This window comes from Callorhinus ursinus, unplaced genomic scaffold (assembly GCF_003265705.2).
Source record: "Callorhinus ursinus isolate GAN/ISIS: 27379988/994484 unplaced genomic scaffold, GSC_fseal_2.0 scaffold1, whole genome shotgun sequence".
Taxonomy (NCBI): domain Eukaryota; kingdom Metazoa; phylum Chordata; class Mammalia; order Carnivora; family Otariidae; genus Callorhinus; species Callorhinus ursinus.
The window spans coordinates 34,429,982-34,452,204 of NW_027397063.1; the positions used below are offsets into that span (position 1 = coordinate 34,429,982).

The 22,223-nt window shown below is 39.5% G+C and overlaps 1 long non-coding RNA gene and 1 pseudogene across 1 annotated transcript in view; both read right to left on the bottom strand.

Moving 5' to 3' along the window:
- Positions 1-11,612: 11,612 nt before the first annotated feature.
- The window catches only part of LOC141373874 (uncharacterized), a 98,347-nt gene continuing 87,736 nt past the window's right edge, over positions 11,613-22,223 (bottom strand). Inside the window, exon 3 of the long non-coding RNA XR_012380265.1 lies at positions 11,613-11,830. This is a non-coding gene — a long non-coding RNA (uncharacterized lncRNA). The remainder of the gene's footprint in view (positions 11,831-22,223) is intronic.
- On the bottom strand, positions 17,350-19,797 carry LOC112825062 (eukaryotic peptide chain release factor GTP-binding subunit ERF3A pseudogene; annotated as a pseudogene).

Sequence of the window (22,223 nt, forward strand, 5' to 3'; positions counted from 1 at the left end):
TGCTTTGCTCAGTCAGTTTTGCTTTAAGTCTCTTAAAAATGAATCAGCCAGGTCAATGGAAGGTCATATTTGTAGTCTGTGATGATTAAAGGTAAAAGTAAACATGCTGATAGCTGGGGAAAGAGCACTTTAGGCTGTGTTTTGAACTGTGTGCTGACTTGGAGGAACTTGGACAATTAAGGGAATTAAGCAGAGCCAAATGAAGGCCCCTAATGAAAGGCCCACAGAGTTGATTCTGTCATCTTTCTGACCTCTGCTAGTGACAGAATTTAAAACATTTGTTATTCCGTTTTGCCTGAGTAACAAAGTATCATGACCCAGATGAGTACTGTGACTCCTTGTTTATCTTCTGGGAGAGGCAGGGTGAGGCTGGGGAGAGGGGGGTGGGGAGGGAAAGAGGAGGGGGGGAAGCGGACAGGAGGGAGGGAGAGAGGGTGTATGTGAGTATACAGAAACAGAGCAAGACGATTCAACAAATTACAGATGTGGCTTTCTGTTTCCTAAGAAGCTCTTGGTCCTTGTTGCCTATAACCGAACTGAACACCAGAAATTTGTTTTAAACAAAGGACATTAATTCGCTATCTAGCTGCCAGCTTGTTAAAGCAGAGGTAGCAGTGAAATGGTGCCCACCACTGTGTTTCCAACAACTGATACTGGAAGATGCATCAGGCTGGGAGGGCTGTATCAACACAAAAAGGAAGTGTGTCTGATCTGAGGCATTGCTTCTGTGTCTTTTTCCCAGAGCTTCTAGAAATATCTTATTTGTATTCAGCCAAGTGGCAGCCTGCTTTGAGAAATCACAGGCACACCGCACAACGCCGGGCAGTTTCATGTGCTCTTGTCTCTGGCCACAAGGGGCATAATGTGCTCAGGATTGCCACTGACATATTTGCATCATATTCATTGTGTGGGAGGACTTACAAAGCTCCTGTGTTTGAACACCCCAGCCAAGTGAGTCCCTCAGAAAAATGGAAATTCCCACAGAAGCTCTTCACCAGACTTCTCTTTCCCTGTGTGATAGTCAGACCTGGCAGGTGGAAAAATAGCAGTGGTTTATCCGAATGCCTGCGGAAGATAAGGTATGATGTTTTATAAAAGAGAGCCAGAGGCCTATAGATATTTAAATGGCTGGAGAAATTGAAGTACCAGTGACCAAGGGAGCTGACTCAAGGTAGCTGAAACCCTCCTTGGAGAAAGGGCAGCATTAAGTGCTAAGTGTCAATACCTTAACGGACAATGGAATCATTACTGGGCTTACACCTGGGGTATTGGTTAATAGTGAAGATAAATAGGATTGACTTGCTCTGTATAATTCAAGGCATCCTGTCATATCTTTCAAGCTGTTTGCATTTACAAAACATCTACTGGCTACAATGTGCCTTACATTTCTAAAAACAAAAACAACCTGCTTTCCCACACTCTAGATTTTCTCTTATTTTTCTGATTTCTCTTCTGCCTACCTTAAGTCATTATTCCTCCTGCATTCTCTGCACCTGCATCTGTGCAGCTAAATGAGGGTGGAAAAAAAACACAGAGCCACGTTGGTTGCTTTGGCTTTAAATTCACAGCTATTAGCTTTGTGGGCCTTTCGTGTTGCAGCATAACATATCTACATATCTCTGGATCTCCACTCTCCACTCTCCCAGATGTGTGGTGAATGCATTTTTTTTCTCCTCAAACCTGCAACAACTTGACCACCACTTTTACTTTCAACTGATGACCTTGCTTGCTTATTTATTTAGAAAGTGGAAGCCATCAGAAAAGAGCTTCCACAATCTCTCACCACCACATCCGTATGCTGAGTTCATTAGCTTTGCATTGGATGAATATCCACGGTCTCCCCTTGAGCTCTGTGTGCTCACCCAAGGACATTGCTCTGCTAATCTCACACTATTCTGCATCACCAAGTTCCCCCTTTGTACTGGATTGTTTCCTCAACACAAAACGTCTCTGAAGCATCTTACAATTGGTAAATGGTTGAACAGTATTCCATGGTACATCCATACCGTGGAATACTACTTAGAAATCAAATGGAACTAATTATTGAAACAGGCAGCAACTTGGATGGATCTCAAGGGTATTATGCTGAGTGGGAAAAAAAAAAGTCAATATGAAGAGGTCACCTACTGTATAATTGCCTTTATATTGCATTCTAGAAAATGCAAAATTAGAGAAATGGAGAACAAATTAGTGGTTGCCAGTGGTTAGGAATGGTAGCAGGGAAGAGGAAGGTTGTGCCTATGAAGATGTAGCACCAGGGAGATCTTTGTGGTGATGGAATAGTTCTGTATTTTCAGGCTGGCAGTGGTTTCATGAATCTACACGAGTGATAAAAAGACAGAGAGCTGTATATACATGTTACACCACAGTCACTTTCCTGGTTTTGATATTGTATAATAGTTATATAAGGGGAAAATTGGGTAAAAGGGTTTTTTGTCCCATTATTTTTGCAAATTTATGTGAATTTATAATCATTTCAAAATACAAAGTTAAATAATATACACACAATAAATGTTAGATGTCAAATTTTAACATATCAAAGACCACCAAATACATTAACTTGTACTGCCAGGTTGACTAAAACAGAACAAGACAAAAAACAAAATCAAAACAAAAACACCTCTCTTGATCCTATCCCCTCCTCCAACTACTATTTCGTTTCTCTGCATTCCTTCACAGAGAATCTAGAAAGATTCATTTCTACTCCCTGTCTCCAAACTCCTCTTTTCCCATTCTCTGTTGAATATACGTAATCAGTAGTTAATGCCCATCATTCCAATTTTCTTGGTCTTATCAAAGTCAACATTGGCCATATTGCTAAATTCAATGTCCCACCTTTTCTTCTCATGTTAATAACTCTACCAGTAGCATCTGAGAGGGTGTATTACTCCCTCCTCCTTTGAATAATTTTTAAAAAGTGGTCTCCAGGGTATCACACTCTCCTGTCCTTCCTCCTGTAGCTAGCTGTTCCTTCTCAATGAGCATGGCTTGCTCTTCCTTATCTCTTAGACATTTCCATGGATAGTCTTAAAACTCAGAGTTCAGACTACATCTTTTCTATTTCTACATTTCATATTTAAACACTATCTGTTTACCAAACACTTCCCAAGTGTTTATCTCCAGCCCTGACTTCTCAGTTCAGGTCTGGACATACACATCTGACAGTCTTCTTGCCTTCCTCCCCTGTACATTTATCAGGTACCTCAATATCAATATATCCCAAACCGACCTCTGATCTCTCCCTCCCCCAGTCTGTTCCTCCTGATTCTTTACCTGTTCAGTTAACAGCAGCTCCATTTTTCCAATTACTTAGGCTAAATGCCTAGGAGATATCCTTGACACTTCTCCACTTTCTACAGCATACATCCAATATATCAGGAAATACACTAATGTCTCTCAAAAATGTATGTAGGATCTGCTATTTCTTACCACTTCATCATCACACCACACTGGTTAAACCACGTCATCCCTATCCACATTGTTGTAATTGCTTCCTAATTGGTCTCCCTCCTTCTGCTCCTCACTTTTCCAGAGCCTAGTCCAAATTCAGCTTTCAGAAGGATCTCTTTGAAACATAAGCCATATCATGTGTTATATAAACATTCTATGAACATTCGTGCATGTGTCTTTCTAGGGACATATGCTTTTGTTTATCCTGGATAAATACCTATGCGTGAAATGTCTAGGTCACAACATAGGTGTGTGTTTAGTTTTCGAAGAAGCTGCCAAACTGTTTTCCAAACATATGTGTACCATTTTACATTCCCACCGGCAGTGTATGAGAATTCTAGTTCTTCCACATTATAATCTAAGTAAAGAAAGGTCTGTGGTTGCCTGATAGGAGGAAAGAGGAGAGAGGAGAGATGGAAGGGAGAGATGGATTACACATGAGCGCTAGGAAACTTTGGGGAATGATGATTGGATGTCCATTATCTTGATTCTGGTGATGGTTTCGCAGGTATATACATAAGTCAAAACTTATTAAATTTTATGCTTTAAATGTATAGTTTATTGAATATAAATTACACCTCATAAAGTACTTATGGTTATGGAAATGATAATAATAATGTTTCATCTAGTTATCATGAGTATTAAATGAGGTAATACATGTACTAAGCATAAGCCTGGCTTTTGGTAAGTGCTCAATAAGTGGTGACTATTACAACTTTATTGGTAATAAAAGAACCAATCTTGTACTTCACTGTTCTTTAGATATATGGAATCAATTTAGAGTAGGAGAGGAAAATAATCTTTATTCAAGTATAGTTGATATAGTTGTACTTTTAAGGAAAACGCTTGGGCATTTCTTAACACACATAGAGTTCTAAAACATTTCCGCCAATATGAATGAACACATTTAACCCATCAAAAGGAAAATGTGAAATTAGAGTAAATTTTACAAACATGATGAATATGGATGTAACTTCCTTGTTCAATCCTCGAATCTGGCCCATAGGTTGGAATCATGGAACATTAACCAGGCTATGAAGCAGTGGCCACAGACACAGTGAAACTAAGTGGTTAGCTTTGATCTTCCTTAATAGGGAGTTTTGAACTGAATCAGTGCTGTTTCATTTAATAATACTACTGAAAAAAAAATACTCGTATTTTTCTTCACTTGATGCCCTTCTCTTATTGACTTCTTGTTAAATTTCATTGTCATTTCACGATTCAAAAGACACGTGATTAACTTATTATTTGCCAATTTGGGCTTCCATTTTGAGGAAAAACATCTTTGGCCTCTATGTTTGCCATGTTGCTTCATTGATAAGAACATAGTTCATTTAAGGGAAAAAAAAAGAAAAAGAAAAAGAAAGCAATAGCAACAAAAATCTGAGTATGACTTCTTCTGACCCTCTCCTCAGCAGCTAGATCAGATAATGCACTTTTAATTGAAATAGATGTGTTAAAAATAATCAAGGTTGCTCTGGTACAATGGAGAAAAATACAATTAGACTTCACATGATAGAATGGAACATCATTAAAGATATTGATTTTCAAAGAGAAAAGTTACTGTTTTCTTTTCTTTAAATTTGTTATTCCAGTTTTTTTAATGCTCTGTTAGGTAGTTAAACTTCTTTTTGAGTTTATAAATGGAACAAGGAAAACAAATATAGCACACAGTCCTTAAACTGACTGCAGTAATGACCACTGAGTTTATTAAGAACCTTTGCTGTGGGGGTTTCTTAAGGAGTTTGGTTTCTGCAAGAGAACAATAGTTTGTTGTGAAAAAAACTGACTTACTATATATATATATCTGGTATTTTGGGTGCTAAATATGAAGGCAGTTTCAGGGGGTGTCTGCCTGTTGTTAGGGTTGGGTTGGCTAATCTCTATGTCTAGGCAAGATCCTTTTTAGTTTAATAATTCCATGGATATTTAGTTGACCTAACAGGGTATTTGTTGCTATTGTTATTTTTCATTCTCCAAATATTTTTGGGATGGTCTGTAGGTGTTAACTGCAAGAGTTTTGGGTGCTAAAGCCAGAATTGTAAAACTTCGACCTAGTCTATTTAGTTACCAAGAGATGAATCTAGTTAACACCATACAAGGTTATAGAGAGAAGCTATCAGAGCATGGTTATCACACTGGAAACAGAGATCCAAGCTTCCTTATCCAGAACAGATGAGATGTTTCTCATATATTATAAATGTAAACTCACCTCAGTAGCTCCTCAGACCAATGGACTTATGTATTCTTGTGGTGAAATAATGAGTACTGATTGACAGGACCCATTGTATTCTTTAAGTGTGTAGTTTGCCTTTAATGCTTCACTGCTTCAACCAACTAGAAAGACAATACCAGATGTGGCTATTAAAAAAGTGTGTTGGTGGCGCCTGGGTAGCTCAGTTGTTAAGCGTCTGCCTTTAGCTCAGGTCATGATCCCAGGGTCTTGGGATTGAGCCCCGCATCAGGCTCCCTGCTCCACGGGAAGCCTGCTTCTCCCTCTCCCACTCCCCCTGCTTGTGTTCCCTCTCTCGCTGTGTCTCTCTCTGTCAAATAAATAAATAAAATCTTAAAAAAAAAAAAAAAGTGTGTTGGGTTCCCTGACATGATCAACTTTCAAACTGGTTCTGCCTGAAGAGATACCCAGTGTGGTGAAAGTGGTTGGCCATATGATATAGTAAGCAATCTTTATTGGCCTATTTGAGATTGAAACTTAATATAAATGATGGATTTCTATCTTAGTGGTACAATTTTCATTCAGCATAGGAGTAAGAAATGCAAAGAGAATTATAGTTCAAGGACAGATATTTTGTGGTGCAATAATTCAGTGTGCAAATTTTACCTCATAAGTTGTAGCGAACAATACCGAGGGATCAAATTGCAAGTATCTTGCAATGAATTTGCACTTAGAGTATTATTATCTGTTATCTTTGCTTTTGAAGAAATAACAGCAATTCTTGGGCTGATCTACTTTAGCACACGAACGTTTTTGGAGGACAACAGGGAGAAACATAGGCTAATGGAATACACGCAGTTTGTATGTATGGGTTTCCCTTGTAGCTGTAATCTCTTTGGGAAGCAGAAGGTATAGGCAATAAGCAGGCCAGAACTTCTTCCTTCCAGACTTTTTATATGCTTCTTAGTTAGCCACTCTCTCTAGTGGTGATGATTCTTGGTGATACTGAGATTACTTTCAGGTATTCTATAGTTTCTCTTCATTGGAGGATGATAATGATTTCAATTTGTTTTTTTTCTTGGTGGGGGGGAGGGAGAGCCTTTAATTTGCCCAAGAGAATAAAGCCAGGTTTTATTATTTTCCCAAATCAGATTTTAACTTCTAGCTCTGTCATGAAGCAGGGATATTTTCTTGCACAGAAAGAAGATGTTTTCTATTTCTTCTAGGCCATAAAGTACCATACAGAAAGATAATAGGTCATTTCATCTTTGTATTCCTAGAGCCCAGCATTGAGGGTGTCAATCTATGCTTATTGATTAGAAGGAAGAGAAGAAGGATGCTAGTAATTTTATTATTGGCTTCTAAAATCAGTTGGTTACTTACATATTTCTTAAGTGGTTCATAGATTATAAATTTGAGAATTGTGTTCTACTTTTTGTGAAAAGTATAAATAAAATGCCTGAGGGACAAGTCTTCTTGGACAAAGACAGTTTTATCTCTCTTTTCCCCAATATTCACTGAAAAAGAACTGTGAGTGATAGAACTAAGTTCTTAATCACCATGTAATTTGCTTTGGCCAGTGAAATGTGAACAGAAGTGACATGTATCACATCTCCTGCAATTGTATGCTTTTCCCCTTTTCTTCTGTCATGGTATCCAGTGAGGTTCCAAATGATGGAGTCTACGTCTCTAAAAGAGAGTGACATGGAGCTGTTATTCCAAATATCATAGGAGCAACCTATCATAGGTATATCACAAGGAATAATCTTTTTTTTACTTTAAATTTTTTATTGTTATGTTAATCACCATACATTACATCATTAGTTTTTGATGTAGTGTTCCATGATTCATTGTTTGTGCATAACACCCAGTGCTCCACGCAGAATGTGCCCTCTTTAATACCCATCACCAGGCTAACCCATCCCCCCACCCCCCTCCCCTCTAGAACCCTCAGTTTGTTTTTCAGAGTCCATCGTCTCTCATGGTTCGTCTCCCCCTCCGATTTACTCCCCTTCATTCTTCCCCTCCTGCTATCTTCTTCTTCTTTTTTTTTTCTTAACATATATTGCATTATTTGTTTCAGAGGTACAGGTCTGTGATTCAACAGTCTTGCACAATTCACAGTGCTCACCATAGCACATACCCTCCCCAATGTCTATCACCCAGCCACCCCGTCCCTCCTACCCCCCACCACTCCAGCAACCCTCAGTTTGCTTCCTGAGATTAAGAATTCCTCATATCAGTGAGGTCATATGATACATGTCTTTCTCTGATTGACTTATTTCACTCAGCATAACACCCTCCAGTTCCATCCACGTCGTTGCAAATGACAAGATCTCATTGCAAGGAATAATTCTTTTATTTTAAGTCACTGAACTGTATTTTTTGCTACCAATAGAGTTAAAGTTCTAATCACTGCTCTCATTTACCTTATTATTTTTCTGCCATTAATTTTGCAACCATATTTTTATAACTAATACTCTAGGAGTTCTCCTGTAGCAGGGAAATATTATCAAATACATTTTCTTATAATTTCACAGATAATGCAGGCTTTTTGACAAAAATGTGGAATAACTTCTTAGCACTATCCACAGAATTTATAATTCCACTTTTCAAAGATAACCAGTGTCAACATTTGTGTATTTGTTTTTGAGCCTTATTTCTAAAAAAATCCTTAAATAACTTTTTATATGTATATACCCATATACTTCACAGCATAAAGTAATTTTAAAAATGCATAATGGAAATCAGTGGAACAAATAGTCACCCATATTATATTCTAACTTTAGGAACATTTTTTTTTCCTCCTAAGAACACATCAGGTTCCCGTGTTAAATGATAGCTATATCCCATTTTTAGGATGATGATGTGAAATGACATTCTATTTTATTTTGTAATTTACCACATTTGGGTTCTCTTACAGTGACATATCTAGAAAAGAAAAAGTCGTGCTTATAAAGTGCACTTTTGCATTTCATCTCATTTATGCCCCCAAGCCAACCTGCGCGATAGAAGTCGCTGGCATTTTCTCTGTTTCATATACATGAAGATAGGATTTGGCAAGTCTGATAGCTGGTGCTGGGGAAATCTAAGCGACAGCCCCAGTGCTCTTGTACTCATTTTATTCACCCTGACAGTGTAAGATTTTCCTTAAAAGAAGCTAATGATTTTCACTTGCCTCGGAGAATGATAGACATGAAAACCGGGATATCATCTATTTCAACATTTTGCAAAGCAAGACATTTATGGTACATCCCTAACATTCCAGCTGAAAGCATACTGAGGGTGTGCCTGCGTCTCAGGATACCTCACAGAGTGTGCCTTCCATGATTAGAGGCCCACCCAAGGCATTTAATCAATCTAAAACAATAAAGAGTTATTCTGCGTGGCTCAAAGGCTATCAGATGTAGTGGAAGAGCACTCAACTAAGAATCAGAAGATTTGGTTTCCAGATCCATTGAGCTCCTCACTAATCTCAAGGTAGTCATGTCCTCTGATGTTTCTGTATCTCCTGGGTGGAATGGGGCTAAGATTAAATGCCTTCTAAATTTTTTGTTTTCAGCACACACACACACAAACACATGTATTTAGAAATAGGGCTCAATGATTGTCAAATAGTTTCTACTTGATAAATGGCATATATTATCATTTATAAGTGGGACGGACTTCCATTTTAAAGCCACAAGCAGTTTTTCTATGTCTCTAGTGTTGGAAGATTGAGCTCAGGTACGGGGGAAGACTGCTCCTTTGTTTTGGGAAAAATCCCTCTATGGCTAAAAGTAAAGCAAAAGTCACATTTTTAAAAATGGGAATGGTCACTACTCTGCAATAATAAAATAAAAGTTAATCTTTATGGGCAGAGTTCAAAATCTATGGATTGTTTCTTCTGGGAAGAAGTATTTCTTTTCTAAATAGATGTTTAGACTGCATCATCTTGATGAATTCTTTTCTAAAGCAGTTTTGGAATAGTGGTTGAGAGAGAAGGTTTTGAAGTCATTCTACCTGGGCATGAATCACAGATTTCTCATTTACTGTTTGACTTTGGGCAAGCTATATAACCTGTCTGTATCTCTAGGTATAATACTGGAACCCATCTCATAGTGTTGTCAGAAGTGGAGACCTAAAGGTGGCAGCCAGGATATGGGGACATATATTCACAGCATGTAATTAGAGAGACCCTTAAAGGGCACAATTTGAGATTCTGTGTTTATTTTTGACGGTCAAAGTACTCTTTGAGATGGTATTTAAGAATAAAGTAACCTGACTAGGGAAACAATACAAGAATGTTAGATTCTGATGAATTGCCCTCATAGCAACTTTAGGCAAAGCCAATCCTTATAGTAAAGGTAGGGAGAAATACGCATTCATATTGTCACGCATCCAGGGAAGAAGTTTAGCCTAGGGCAGAAATGGGTAGCCTAAGCTACAAGTCTTAGAATGGGGTAATAGGGCAAGTTGTTTCCTTCTTCCAGGACCGAGGTAGCTAGGGCTTGGGTCCTGAGTGGAGGGAGACATACTACTGTGCATTTAGCCTGGGGAAGATACGTACAATGACACCAGGTCGTAGGGGGAGTGCCACACAGGAAGAAATGCCTAATGGAGGGGTAAGGCTGAAAATCTGAGGATGCCACAGGGCACAGGTTTAAGCCCTCAGCTTTGTAATTCTTTTGTCTTATTACCAAGTCTCTGGAAAATCCTTACATGGGTTGTAGCCTGGTCACCAGTCACTCTGGAGAATCAAAGAAGGGCTGGTGCCAGTGTGTGAGGGACAGTGTGTTACAGGGAAAGTACATTGGTTTGTGGGTCCCCAGTCTCAAGAAAATGGGAGGTGGATTGTGGAAGGGGTAGTAGTGATCATAAGCCTGACAGCTGGCTAAGATGATTTGTAAAAAAGCAGGGTAAATCTGAAGAACGCCTAAGTATTCCTTAGATATATTCTCAAGAACACATACAGATTGGAATCTATTAGAATATTGGAAATCTGGTTGCAGATGAAACTGTCATAATTTGAACATTAAAGGAGAAGCTGAGCTATAATGTGGTGAAGTCTGGAATGTTTTTTAATACTGATGTAGGAAAAGTTGAGGTTCGGAGCCAATGGCCAAGAAAGAATTCTTGAGAAGCCTTTGGTGCTAAAAGGTGGTTTTATTATATCGGGACAGGACCTTGGGCAGAAAGGGCTGCCCTGGAGTGGTGAGCAGCAGCTGATTACACACTTTGGAGTTGGGGAAAATAAAGACAAATAGAAGTTTCCAAAAGGACTTTCATATGCTAAAGACTCACAGGATCAGGGAGGCCCTGCTATAGTCAAGAGAAGGTTGTTTTTTTCCTTCTAGCAAGGCATTAACATTAAGATGGTTGGTTTCCTGGAGGAATGTCCTACTCTGCCTGCCTCAAGTATTTGTCAATGGGCTGCAGGTTATAAGGACATTTAATTTTTTTAAATTAATTAATTTATTTTATTATGTTCAGTTAGCCACTGTATAGTACATTATTAGTTTTTGATGTAGTGCTCAGTGATTCATTAGTTAATATGACACCCAGTGCTCATCACAACGCGTGCCCTCCTCAATACCCATCACCCTGTTACCCCCTCCCCCCACCCTCAGATTGTTTCCCAGGGTCCATAGTCTCTCATGGTTCATCTCCCTCTCTGATTTCTCCCCCTTTGGATTTCCCTCCTTTCCCCTATGGTCCTCTGTGCTATTTCTTATGTTCCACATATGAATGAAACCATGTGATAGTTGTCTTTCTCTGGTTGACTTACTTCACTTAACATAATCCCCTCCGTGGAAGGACATTTCATTTTATCTACATTCCCTTCTGCCTTTTCCCCCACATCAGTACCACCGCCACCACCACCACTGCTGCCACCACCACCACCACCACCACCACCATCATCATCATCATCAACATCATCATTGGTATAAACTGGCTTCACAAATCTGTAATGAAAAATACAGATTTATGTTTATATTAAATTCTTCCATTACAAGCACCAGAGTAACAGAAGTTGCATCCCTCCAAGAGTGTTCTAGTCGTTTTGTGATTTTTCACAGGTTTCTGACAGTCATAACTTCCCTCGGGTCTTCTGTTCCAGTCTCCTCCTTCTGGTCCCTCTTGTCACCTCTTCTGCCTCTACTGTGGCTGCTCTGTTGGCATAGTCATCTCCCAGTGGTGAGTTCCATGACACTGCCTATCTGGCCTCTGGGAGGAAAAAAGAGTTTTTTCTTATTCTCCAGAGCACAAGCAAACCAGGCTGCAACTTTTTAGAAGCCATCCCCAAATGTCACAAGTACAAATATAAGCTGTGACTTACTTGTGTTTCTTATTATTAGAACTCTCAGACTTCAGATTCAAAATCTGAATTCCCGTTTACCCCAAGTATGCCTCCAGATAGATGGTGGAAGCTCACCCACTTGCCCCACACCAATGAGATTCTTCAAAACCATTGCTACATCCCACCTGCCCTGGTCCCATCCCTGTCTTCAGCCTCTGTACGCCTGTCCTCCCAACTCAAGAAGGAAGAGGTGTTCTTTGATATCACACATTGCTTAAAGTCTTGTCTCAGGGTTAAACATGTTCTAACATGATGGACAGCGAGAACATCCACTCCCTTCAGAAGGAAATCCCCATTCCAGCACTAGCCATGTGGCTGGTACAAGACAGTCACAATAGTTGATGGCAGGTTTTTGGTATTTTGGTCTATTAAATCTTAAATAACATTACATCCTGGATACCAAATGTCCAGGACTGGTTGTTTTGTCAAGACCCTTCTCAAAGTCTGTTCTTTAGTGTGAAGTAGAGGGAGGGTCAGTTCTGCCGGCCAAACTAATAATCTGGTCTCAGGAAAGAGTCAAAACATGTATATCCCAAACTAATATTGTTTCTCTCTTTTGTAGCTTAGTATTTTGAAGCATTGCTAAGCTTCGATGTAACTTCTCACTGGAGTGTCTCCACAACCTATAAGACTGCCCAAACAATCCTTCTTAGTGCAAAGGAAAGTCTACTCCAAAGAAAAATTCCATTTCTCCCCAAGAAGACACAGATTACTACCAATCTCTCAGTTTCCTGTTTAAAAAAATGTTAAAAGCTGAACTCTGCCAGGTGGGCTTAGTCTCAGTTCCAGTATGTCCAAAAATAGTAGTTGCTTTTTGCATGGAACATTGACCAATTTCTATTCCTATTGAAAACTGCAAAGATTAGTGCTCTGCAGTGTTCCATAATTAGAATAAAATCACATTCTTAACTCATTTATTTGTATATTCTTTAATAGACCTAGACAGTCTTAATTTATGTTAATAGAGATTTCTGTAAGGGATATTTAAATACCCTTGGTTTCTACAAGGGTTCTACTACTTGGGAATTCGGAAATACTAAAAATGAATCATTGAGAATGCCTTCCCAAAATCCTGGAATGGGAACTTCTATTTATGTCTCACTAGCTTTAGGTAATTATTCTAAATCCGTGTGATTAGGGGGGCCGTCTTGATTCTGTGCCAATTTGGTTTCCTTCTTATTGCATTACTCCAGTTCCAACATCAGTTTTTCAAATCTTATCTCAGAGGCTCTGGCCTGGGATGTCTTCTTTCAGAGCCCTCAGTACTAATGGCAGATATTTCTGAGTCTTCATTTGCAAATGTCCAAGAGTACTTTCTGAAAGCTCTGTTGACTATATTTTAAAAGTCTACTTTGTTCCAATGTGCACTGATAAATGGTTATATAGAGAGGTTAAGAGTTTCTACTTTGAAGCCAAATTGCTTGGATGTACATCCTGACTCTGCCACTTACAAACTACATGACCTTGCAAAGTTACTTAATATTTCTGTGCCTCAGTTTCCTTATCTATAAAATGGTGGTAATAATCGTAGCTACCTCATAGAGATGTTACGAGAATTAAATAGGAATGCATGTGTGCGTGTGTGCATGTGTGTGCAAAACATTGTATGCATTGAATAGATATTATTTACAAGTTTGATCACAAAATGGTTTTCCAGTATTCTTAAAAAAATATTGGTTGCCGGTTTTATTTCTGCATGTCACTTCTTTAATTTATTTAATTTAATTTATTTTGTCTTGCATCTTTGCACTATAAGCCATAACTGTTCTACTCAAAGGTGAATGAAGAAATATTCTAAACTAGGAAATGTTGATTACAACCTGGAGCCCTAGTTGAAATCAGATCCCATTTGCATGACACTGTGTTAACAAGAAACACCAGACCACCACCTCCTCCCCCAACAGGGGTGTAGCAATTCCAAGAAAATTATTCCTTAATCACTCATGGCCAATATTCTGTGGGCTACAACTGTACTATGCATCCAGGAGCACTGCCCTTTTACTAGAAGGTTCTGGTAACTCACTAAATTTAAATCTCTAGTTTTTTCTTGAAACGCAATAACTTATAAAAGTCAACATTGTGGTATAAAATATGGAAAAAATAAAGGTCTTTACACGAGAGTCTTCTATTTAAGACCACTCATGAAATCTGACATGTCTAACTTCCTGTAATTATGCTGTCAGTTGCAGACTACTGTTTCTAATTATAATATTTGGCAGTTTTTCATCTCCTTGGCTTTGACTAGATCTTAAGAAAAAGATAAGGATAAAATACAATTTCTGACTGATCTTATTTCATGGATTATGATTTTTGGTACTGAGTTTTGAAGCAGAAATTTAGAATGAAGGAATACTCTTTAAATCCTCTAACAATCTCAGGAGGAAGTAGTTTTTGTGAGGTTCACACCTGATAAGAGCAATGTGTTGTCTTTCCTATAGAAATGGCAAGGGACAAGATGTGTGGTGGGTAAGGGCATGTGCCCTGGAGACAGACCACCTGGGTTCAAAGCTGGCATTGTCACCTACTAGTTGTGTGGCTTTGGTGTTTTCATTTAACCTCCGTCTCTGCCTCAGGTTTTAGCTAAGATATGTTATAATAATACTTGACTCAGAGCATCATTCTGAGCACTAAATGAGTTAATATATGTGACAAGAGTATCTGACACATATGCTGGATGAGAGCTAGCTTCTACTAATAACTTCCATCCAAGGTCATCGTATCTGAGTTGACTTATTCATGTGGCACCTTAAGACAGTAATAGGCATCTGTAATTTCTTTCTTTCCCTTCACATCTAACTAGTTATTAAGGTTATTGATTTTTTAAAATAATCCTTCTGAAAGTTTCATTTTGATGGACACTAACCTTTTTTGTTCCTTACGATGTCTTCCTCAGATGAACAAACCAGTTTTCCACCTGATTTCCATGTCTTTAGTCTTTTCTCACCTCACTACATCTAAAAGCATTACCGGCAGATCCATCTTTCTAAAAGTCAGATTGAGTCCATTGCTGTTCAGCTTTGGATCTTTAGTAGTGCTCAATTTCTTACAGTATAAAATCCAGACTCTTAATCTTTATATATCCAAGCTCCTTGGGTGTAGCTAGCCTCAACCTTGACAAACTTCAATTGTGCCAGTCTACTCAGTATTCCTAAAGCATGTTTTCCTTTATTTATGTTGTAAGTTTCTTCTCTCCTCTCCTTCCTTTGACATATTCTCTTCATTTGTCATTTGCTGTTCAATTTTATGGGTACATATCAAAATAAATTATATATGTTTTTAAAGAAAGGAGATATTGCTGAAAAGCCTCCCATACAAGGCTATGCAAAAGGTAATAGCTTAGTAAATATTCACCAAGTAAATATTTTCTACCTTACAGCTGGTGAATTTCTCCTTCTTGAAGGAAGATGGATTTGGTTCAAATTTCAATAAATTGCCACATGAACTGATTGGGGACTATCCTTTAGGAACTGTTCCAACTGTTATCACATTATGTTAAATAACTTCATTCTAAAGAATGTATTTTTTATATTTTGGGATGTTACTTTTACATCTATTAATATCTATTTTTAGTTAATGAATAATAAAATGCCACTAGGCTATGCCAGGTACTCTATGTACAATATCTTACTAAGAGTACCCCAGTGAATGAAGACAATCTATTACTATAATCCTTATTTAGGTAACCCGAGGCTCAGACGGTTAAGTTACTTTCCCAGGGTGTGTCAGCCTATATAAATTGGAATTCCTTAACTCTCAAGTCATAGTGCTTCAAGTTAATGAAAGTAAACAGCAACTCAATTTCCATTATTAATGGTTTTAGGATTTACTTCCCAAAAGCTGACTAGGAAATTTAGTTGGGAAGAAGCATTTATCTGGAAGCAGGAGAAACTGGTCTGGAACTATCTGTAGCACCCCTTGTCTGGTTTCTAGAAGTTTAGTGTGATCAATTTTAGAACGTGATCAAGATTCAGCACGAAAATATAAGGAGTATTTAACTAGCAAGTATAATGTGACAGGCAGATGGCAGGTAACATACAGTTGGCAGAGATATGTTCCCTTGTAGATGATGTTCTAAGAACTGAGGAAACAATAGGTACCAACATTCTAATTTGATCTCCAAATAACCTCAAACAAATGGAGACACATCAACAGTGTATATGTATGCAAATCCATAAAACATTGCTTTCAAAATTCAGATATATGTAGCTTGACATGCGCCACAGATTTAAAAGAGAAATCTCTTTTGTGCAAATCTGATTTATCTCTGCTTGAAGAGAAAATGTAAAGCACCTGCCACAGCCTACATCTCCTTTGAAAGGGAGAATGTACGTGTATGTGTGGGTAGAAAGAAGCTTTCCAACTTTCTCTTCTCCATCGCTGTGTGAATATCTATTATTTTTATTTTTTAAGCCCCCACTGCATGTTGCATCCAACACTACATTCTTGTCAAAAATCTGTAGTTTGAGACCACCTATGTTGTCCAGATGTGTATGTGTCCAGTTTGTGTGTATGTGTATAAATTCTAGGTATAGATTTATAGATACCAAAGAAAAAAGCATTTCCTCAGACAAGCAATAATAATTTTTATATTAGAATTTATTCTCTTTGCATGCTTTTGAGTAACTATTTTCCTCCCCAAATCTGTTAGGTTAGTATATATTTTTTTTTTCTTTTGTGAATTTAAGAAATTAAATTCTTACATTGAAATGTAAAATTCTTTACATTGAAAAATAAGACCTCTGATGTGTTAAATGGAGTTTAATTAAAAATGTGGAGTGGATTTTATATGTAAACATGCATAATTACTTTTCTTATAAAAGATGCCTTTTATGCTGCCTCGGAAGAGTTTACAGTTCTGGGTATACTTTTTTTTTTTTTTTTAAACAGTGATTCAAAAGGCACAGATGTGCCAAGGAGCAGTGGTATTCAGTATGCCCTTTTGGGTGGGCTGGCCTGAGCAGATGGACCTCCAGTCTGCATTAAGGTCAAATGATGTGTGCTTTTGCCAAATCAGTTTGGGAAAGAAATTTCAAATTCTCTGTCTGATAAGTGGCTCACCACGTATTTTCTGAAAATTTAAATTTAACTGTAATTGTTTCCAATTATTTACAGAAAGTCCTGGTGGCTAAATTTAAAGCCTAAATAAAATTTGAAATTTTTAGCCTGAAATTTGGCTTTCAAAACTCTCACACTGATCCTGGTCTATTATTTCAGCCTAAACTTCTTTATACTTTACAGATCCCTCCACTCCCCTAAGCTACGTCTCCTAACCAAATAGCAAGTTCATGCAATTCTCTGAATGGGAAATGGCATTCTCTTTGTAAGTAATGAGAGGACTTTCCCTCATGTTCTAGTTTGAGTTCCCTCTTGCAAACAAAACTTTTTTTTTTTTTTTTCAAATTGAATATTTTATTAACATGGTAGTTGTCTGTAACATGTGCACACACTCGCACACTCAGAATCATCTGCCTGGGGGAAAAAGACTAAGTATGCCTAAGGGGAAAATGAAAAATAAAAAAAATTCCTGTAAGTTTTCATTATTGTAGGCAATTATGTCCACATCACTTACAAAGCTATTGCCAAATCTGTCTAAGGAAGCAGAGTTTGGGAGGGGAAGGAAAAAAATCTGGGGGGAAATTCAACAGTGGCATAGCAGAGCTCTCAATATGAGAAAGCTGACACAATGTGGACTTTTGCTGTGGATTTCTGTCTTTGCAAAATATGGGGAGAAGTTTGTCAATGGGCAGAAAACAAGAGAAGGCGGTGTGAAGTAGGCTTTTGCAGTCAATTTTCCTCACAGTATTGTGCAGGGTCATCAAGAAAATGCTTAGTCTTTCTCTGGAACCAGTTTCAGAACTTTTCCAATTGCAATGGTTTTACCCTCATCTCTTAAGGTAAAGCGGCCCATCTGAGGGAAGTCTTTAAAGGTCTCAAGGCAGATGGTTCCCGCTGTCTTTAAGCGAGCGATGCATACTTGATCTTGTTTCACAAAACGGGGTCGAGTCTTACTTTTTTCTCCTGATTTTTTGTCTACCAAGCAGATTAAGGCTGTTATTTCGACTTCTTCAACACAGGTGTGAATATGCAGCACCGCATTATAACCTGGGCAGATGATGGATTTGTGCTCTATAATCACTATCTGGGCATCAAATGTGCGTCCAGAATGACAAAGATTATTAGGACCACAAAGTATGAATCCTGGAAGAATCTCCTCCTCTTCAATTCCTTTCAGTCTGATTTTGAGGTTTTCACCTGGGGCTACAGAATCAGTTTCTACATCATCGGAAAGGATTCCAAGAACTTCCACATTGTGCTTGTTTGGCATCATCACAAGCTGCTGGCCTTTACAAATAGACCCTGACTCCAGCTTTCCCAGGACCACAGTGCCCATATCCTTGTACTTATCCACAATTGGCAGCCTGATTGGTCCATCAACCGATCTATTGAAGTTTGGCAAATTATCCAGATAGGGAATAAACGGTAATCCACTCTCATTGCTCCAATTGACCGTTGGATCATCCATCTTAATAATAAGCACAATCAAGTGCTTCACACCTGCTGTCTTTGCCAACATTGCATGTTCTCTCGTCTGTCCGCCCTTTTCAAATCCAGTTTCAAACTCTCCCTTCCTAGCAGAGATGACCAATACAGCCAAATCAGCTTGAGAAGCACCGCCTATCATATTTGGGACGAAACTCTTGTGGCCAGGGGCATCCAGAATTGTGAAATGCTTCTTTTCTGTTTCAAAATAGGCACGGCCCACTTCTACTGTTTTACCCTTGTCTCGTTCTTCCTGATTTGTATCTAAGGCCCAAGATAAATACCAAGTTTCTCTGTTTTTCTCTTTAGCTTCTCTTTCATATTTCTCAAGTGTCCTTTTGTCAACCATTCCAGTCAAATACATTATTTGTCCTCCTATGGTTGACTTGCCAGCATCTACATGCCCAATGAATACCACATTTACATGTTCTTTTTTAGGAGCCCCAGGGGGTGCGACCACAGATTTAGGTTTTGGTATTTCCTCTTCCTCCTCCATCATTTCTTGGGTGCTCTCCTCTGGGGGTCTTCCATCTCCCAAGGAACCACCCCCTAACTCTGCTTCACTTATTTCTTCTTTGTGCTCCCATGATTCTTCTGGGGACATTTCTGTCTCCCCATTTTCTACAACAGGTTCTGAAAGTTCCGTGCTAACAGCTCAACAGAATTTGAACCTTCACACAACAATGACTGTTCGTCTTGAGAAGATTCCGCAGGTGCCGGAGGGCCTCCCGCGCCGCTGCCGGCTCCGTGGTTGGGGGTGGCGGCGCCAGCTGGGGGCGGCGGCTGCTGGGCCGGGCCCCGCAGGAAGGACGGCACGCACTCGGCGGCGTGGACGTTGGGCACGAAGGGCTTGGCGCTGACGTTGAGTTGCCGGCTGAAGGCCGCACTGAGGTGCTCACGCTGGGCCTCGGTCGCCGCCGTCGCTGCCGCCGCCAAGGGGCCGCCGCCGCCGCTACACGGGCCCGGCCCGGGGGCTTCCATGTCCGCCTGGTCCCAGCAGTCGGGCGCCGAGTCGCTGCTGCTGCTGCCGCTGCTGCTCCCGCCGCCGCCGCCGCCACCACCGCCACTGCCCGGATCCATGATGGGGGGGGGGGGGCCGTGTGTGTGGTGAAGAGAGGGCGGGAAATGGAGGCGGGGGCGACGGACCGGGCAGGAGGAGGCCGCGATGACCCGGCGAAGCGGCGAGGCAGAGGGGCCAGGGGCTAGCGACACAATCCCCGGCGTTGTCGCGGCGAAGGCTCCAGTCCCAACTCCGCACTCGCGACAACGGCGGCGGCGGCTCAGCCCTCCTCGTGTGTGCCAACAAAACTTTTTTTTTTGATCACTCTAGCGAATAAAATTGTTTCTTTTTCTAAACTCCTTTATTCCTTGCTGTATATTTCATTAGTTTAATTTTTAACATTTTAAAAATTGGTGTCATTTTCATTTATGCAACTATTCTGTAACCATGTGTGATATGTTAAAATGAGGACTACTGTAATTCCTGTAGTAGATATGGAGGAAAGTAACTGGCTTAGCAAGCTTTGTAATCAAGACATTTTTCTGGTGTAATGGAAAAAAAGACAGCAAAGCCTGAGGCTTTGGCCTTTTGCTTTCAGTTCTTACTCTTCTGAGGGCTTCATTAACAACTCAAACTTCAGGCATGCCTAAGTTATTGGAGTGTGATAGGGAAGTTGTTCCTTATTTACCTATGTCAATGATGCTTGTTTGCACACTGAGTTGAAAACCAACATGAATACATTCTTACTAGAGTGTGTCAACCTTTTTGGTGTTGCCTAATTTAATATCTGTCTAATTACATTTTGAAGAACAAGCATGGAATAGGAAGATTCATATATCACTATGAGAGTCAAGTTCTACTAAGTGGTTTTATTCATCTTGAAAGTGTTTCTGGTCATTTGTGCTTATACAACTGAAGGTTATGCCTCACAATTAAGGTTAAGTCTAGGCCCAGGGACGAACACCTAAGGAGAGCTATAAAGTACCCTTAGAAAAGGAGTAATTGTGGGGGTGCCTGGTAGGTCTCAGTAGAGTGTCAGATTCTTGGTTTCAACTTAGGTTGTGATCTCAGGGTCCTGAGATTGAGCCCCCAGTTGGGCTCTGTGCTCAGTGGAGAGTCTACTTGAGATTCTCTCTCTCAATCTCTCTCTCTCTCTCTCTCTCCCCCCCTCTGCCCCTCACTGCCCCCTCCCCGAGCCCATGAGTGCATGTGCTCTTTCTCTCTCTCAAATAAATAAAACTTTGGGACGCCTGGGTGGCTCAGTTGGTTAAGCGTCTGCCTTTGGTTCAGGTCATGATCCCAGGCTTCTGGGTTCAAGTCTGGCCTAGGGCTCCCTGCTCAGCAGGGAGCCTGCTTCTCTCTTTCCCTCCAGCCCTCCCCTCCCCATGCTTGTGCTCTCTCTCAAGTAAATAACATCTTTAAAAAAATAAAAATAAATAAATCTCTGCAAAAAAGAAAAGAAAAAGAAAAAAGAAAAGGAGTACTTGTGGACTTTAACGCCTATTTGAAAAGCTTGAAGTTGGTTTTCTATTATGCTTCTCACTATGTTCTTCAAGTTTTCCTTGCTTTTCTTCAAGGAAGGAAAACATGCTGAGGAGAATTGGGAAGGAAGGAAGAAGAGGTAGTACTTGAAGCATTAGGGACGGAAAGGAGGGAAGAACGTGAAGCAGGGGCTGAGACTGAGAGCTGTGATTCCCCCTTCTTACTGCTCCATTCGTTCTCTAGACAGGAGGTGCAAGCCCCAGCTGCGGGCTGCGGTTAGGTTTCCTCCGGCTGGAAGTGTGTTGTGCTCAGTTCTCATCATATTGCTCTGCATAGTGTTTTGACAATCTTGAGGTAGATTCTAATATTTCAATTTTACCCACAAATCTAAGTTATGGCTTCTTTGGGAAAAAATTCTCAATCCCTCTACAGGAATAAGTTGCTTGAATTCAGGGTAGTGGCTTTCCCTTTAGCCACGCCAAGAGTGCTTCAGGGTTGAAAAGGTCCCATTCAGCACATCCATTTCCTTCCGATACATATTGGCCTTGAGGCACCAAGTTCCTAAACCCATCAAGTTGATGCTAAGGGACTAAGTATCAGGTAAACTAGGACTAGTCTTGAGTAATGTAGATAGCATTTTTGTTGTTACCCTGATGAATAATATTCCTGAAAAACAAAAAAAGCAAAACCCTAGATAGATATTAGCTAAATGTACATGAAATTTACAAATGTCCATGTTATTAAGTTGTCAGATATATGGAATTTCCCCTACTTTTATAAAAGTACTTATTAAAAAATGTGTCAACATAAATATTTAACAATGTAACTCATGAAAAATTTGGATAGACTTAAAAAATAGGATCAGCATTCCTTTTTAGTAATTTGGGAAGTAATCTAATGTACTTCATAGTTTAATTCCAAGTATATGTCTGCTCTTTGAAAGCCAAAGGTCTCACCTATTATGCTTATCAAGGAATACTTCTTGAATATTCCCTTTAATTTCATAAAGTCTCCATCAAATTGTTTTTGAAATGTGGACTATTCCCCAAGGAATAGTCCTCCTTTCCTTTCCTTTCCTTTTTCTTTTCTTCTTTCTTTCTCTTTCTTTCTCTCTTCTTTCTTTCTTTCTTTCTTTCTTTCTTTCTTTCTTTCTTTCTTTCTTTCTTTCTTTCTTTCTTTCTTTCTTTCTTCTTTCCCTTCCTTCTTTCCTTCCTTCCTTCCTTCCTTCCTTCCTTCCT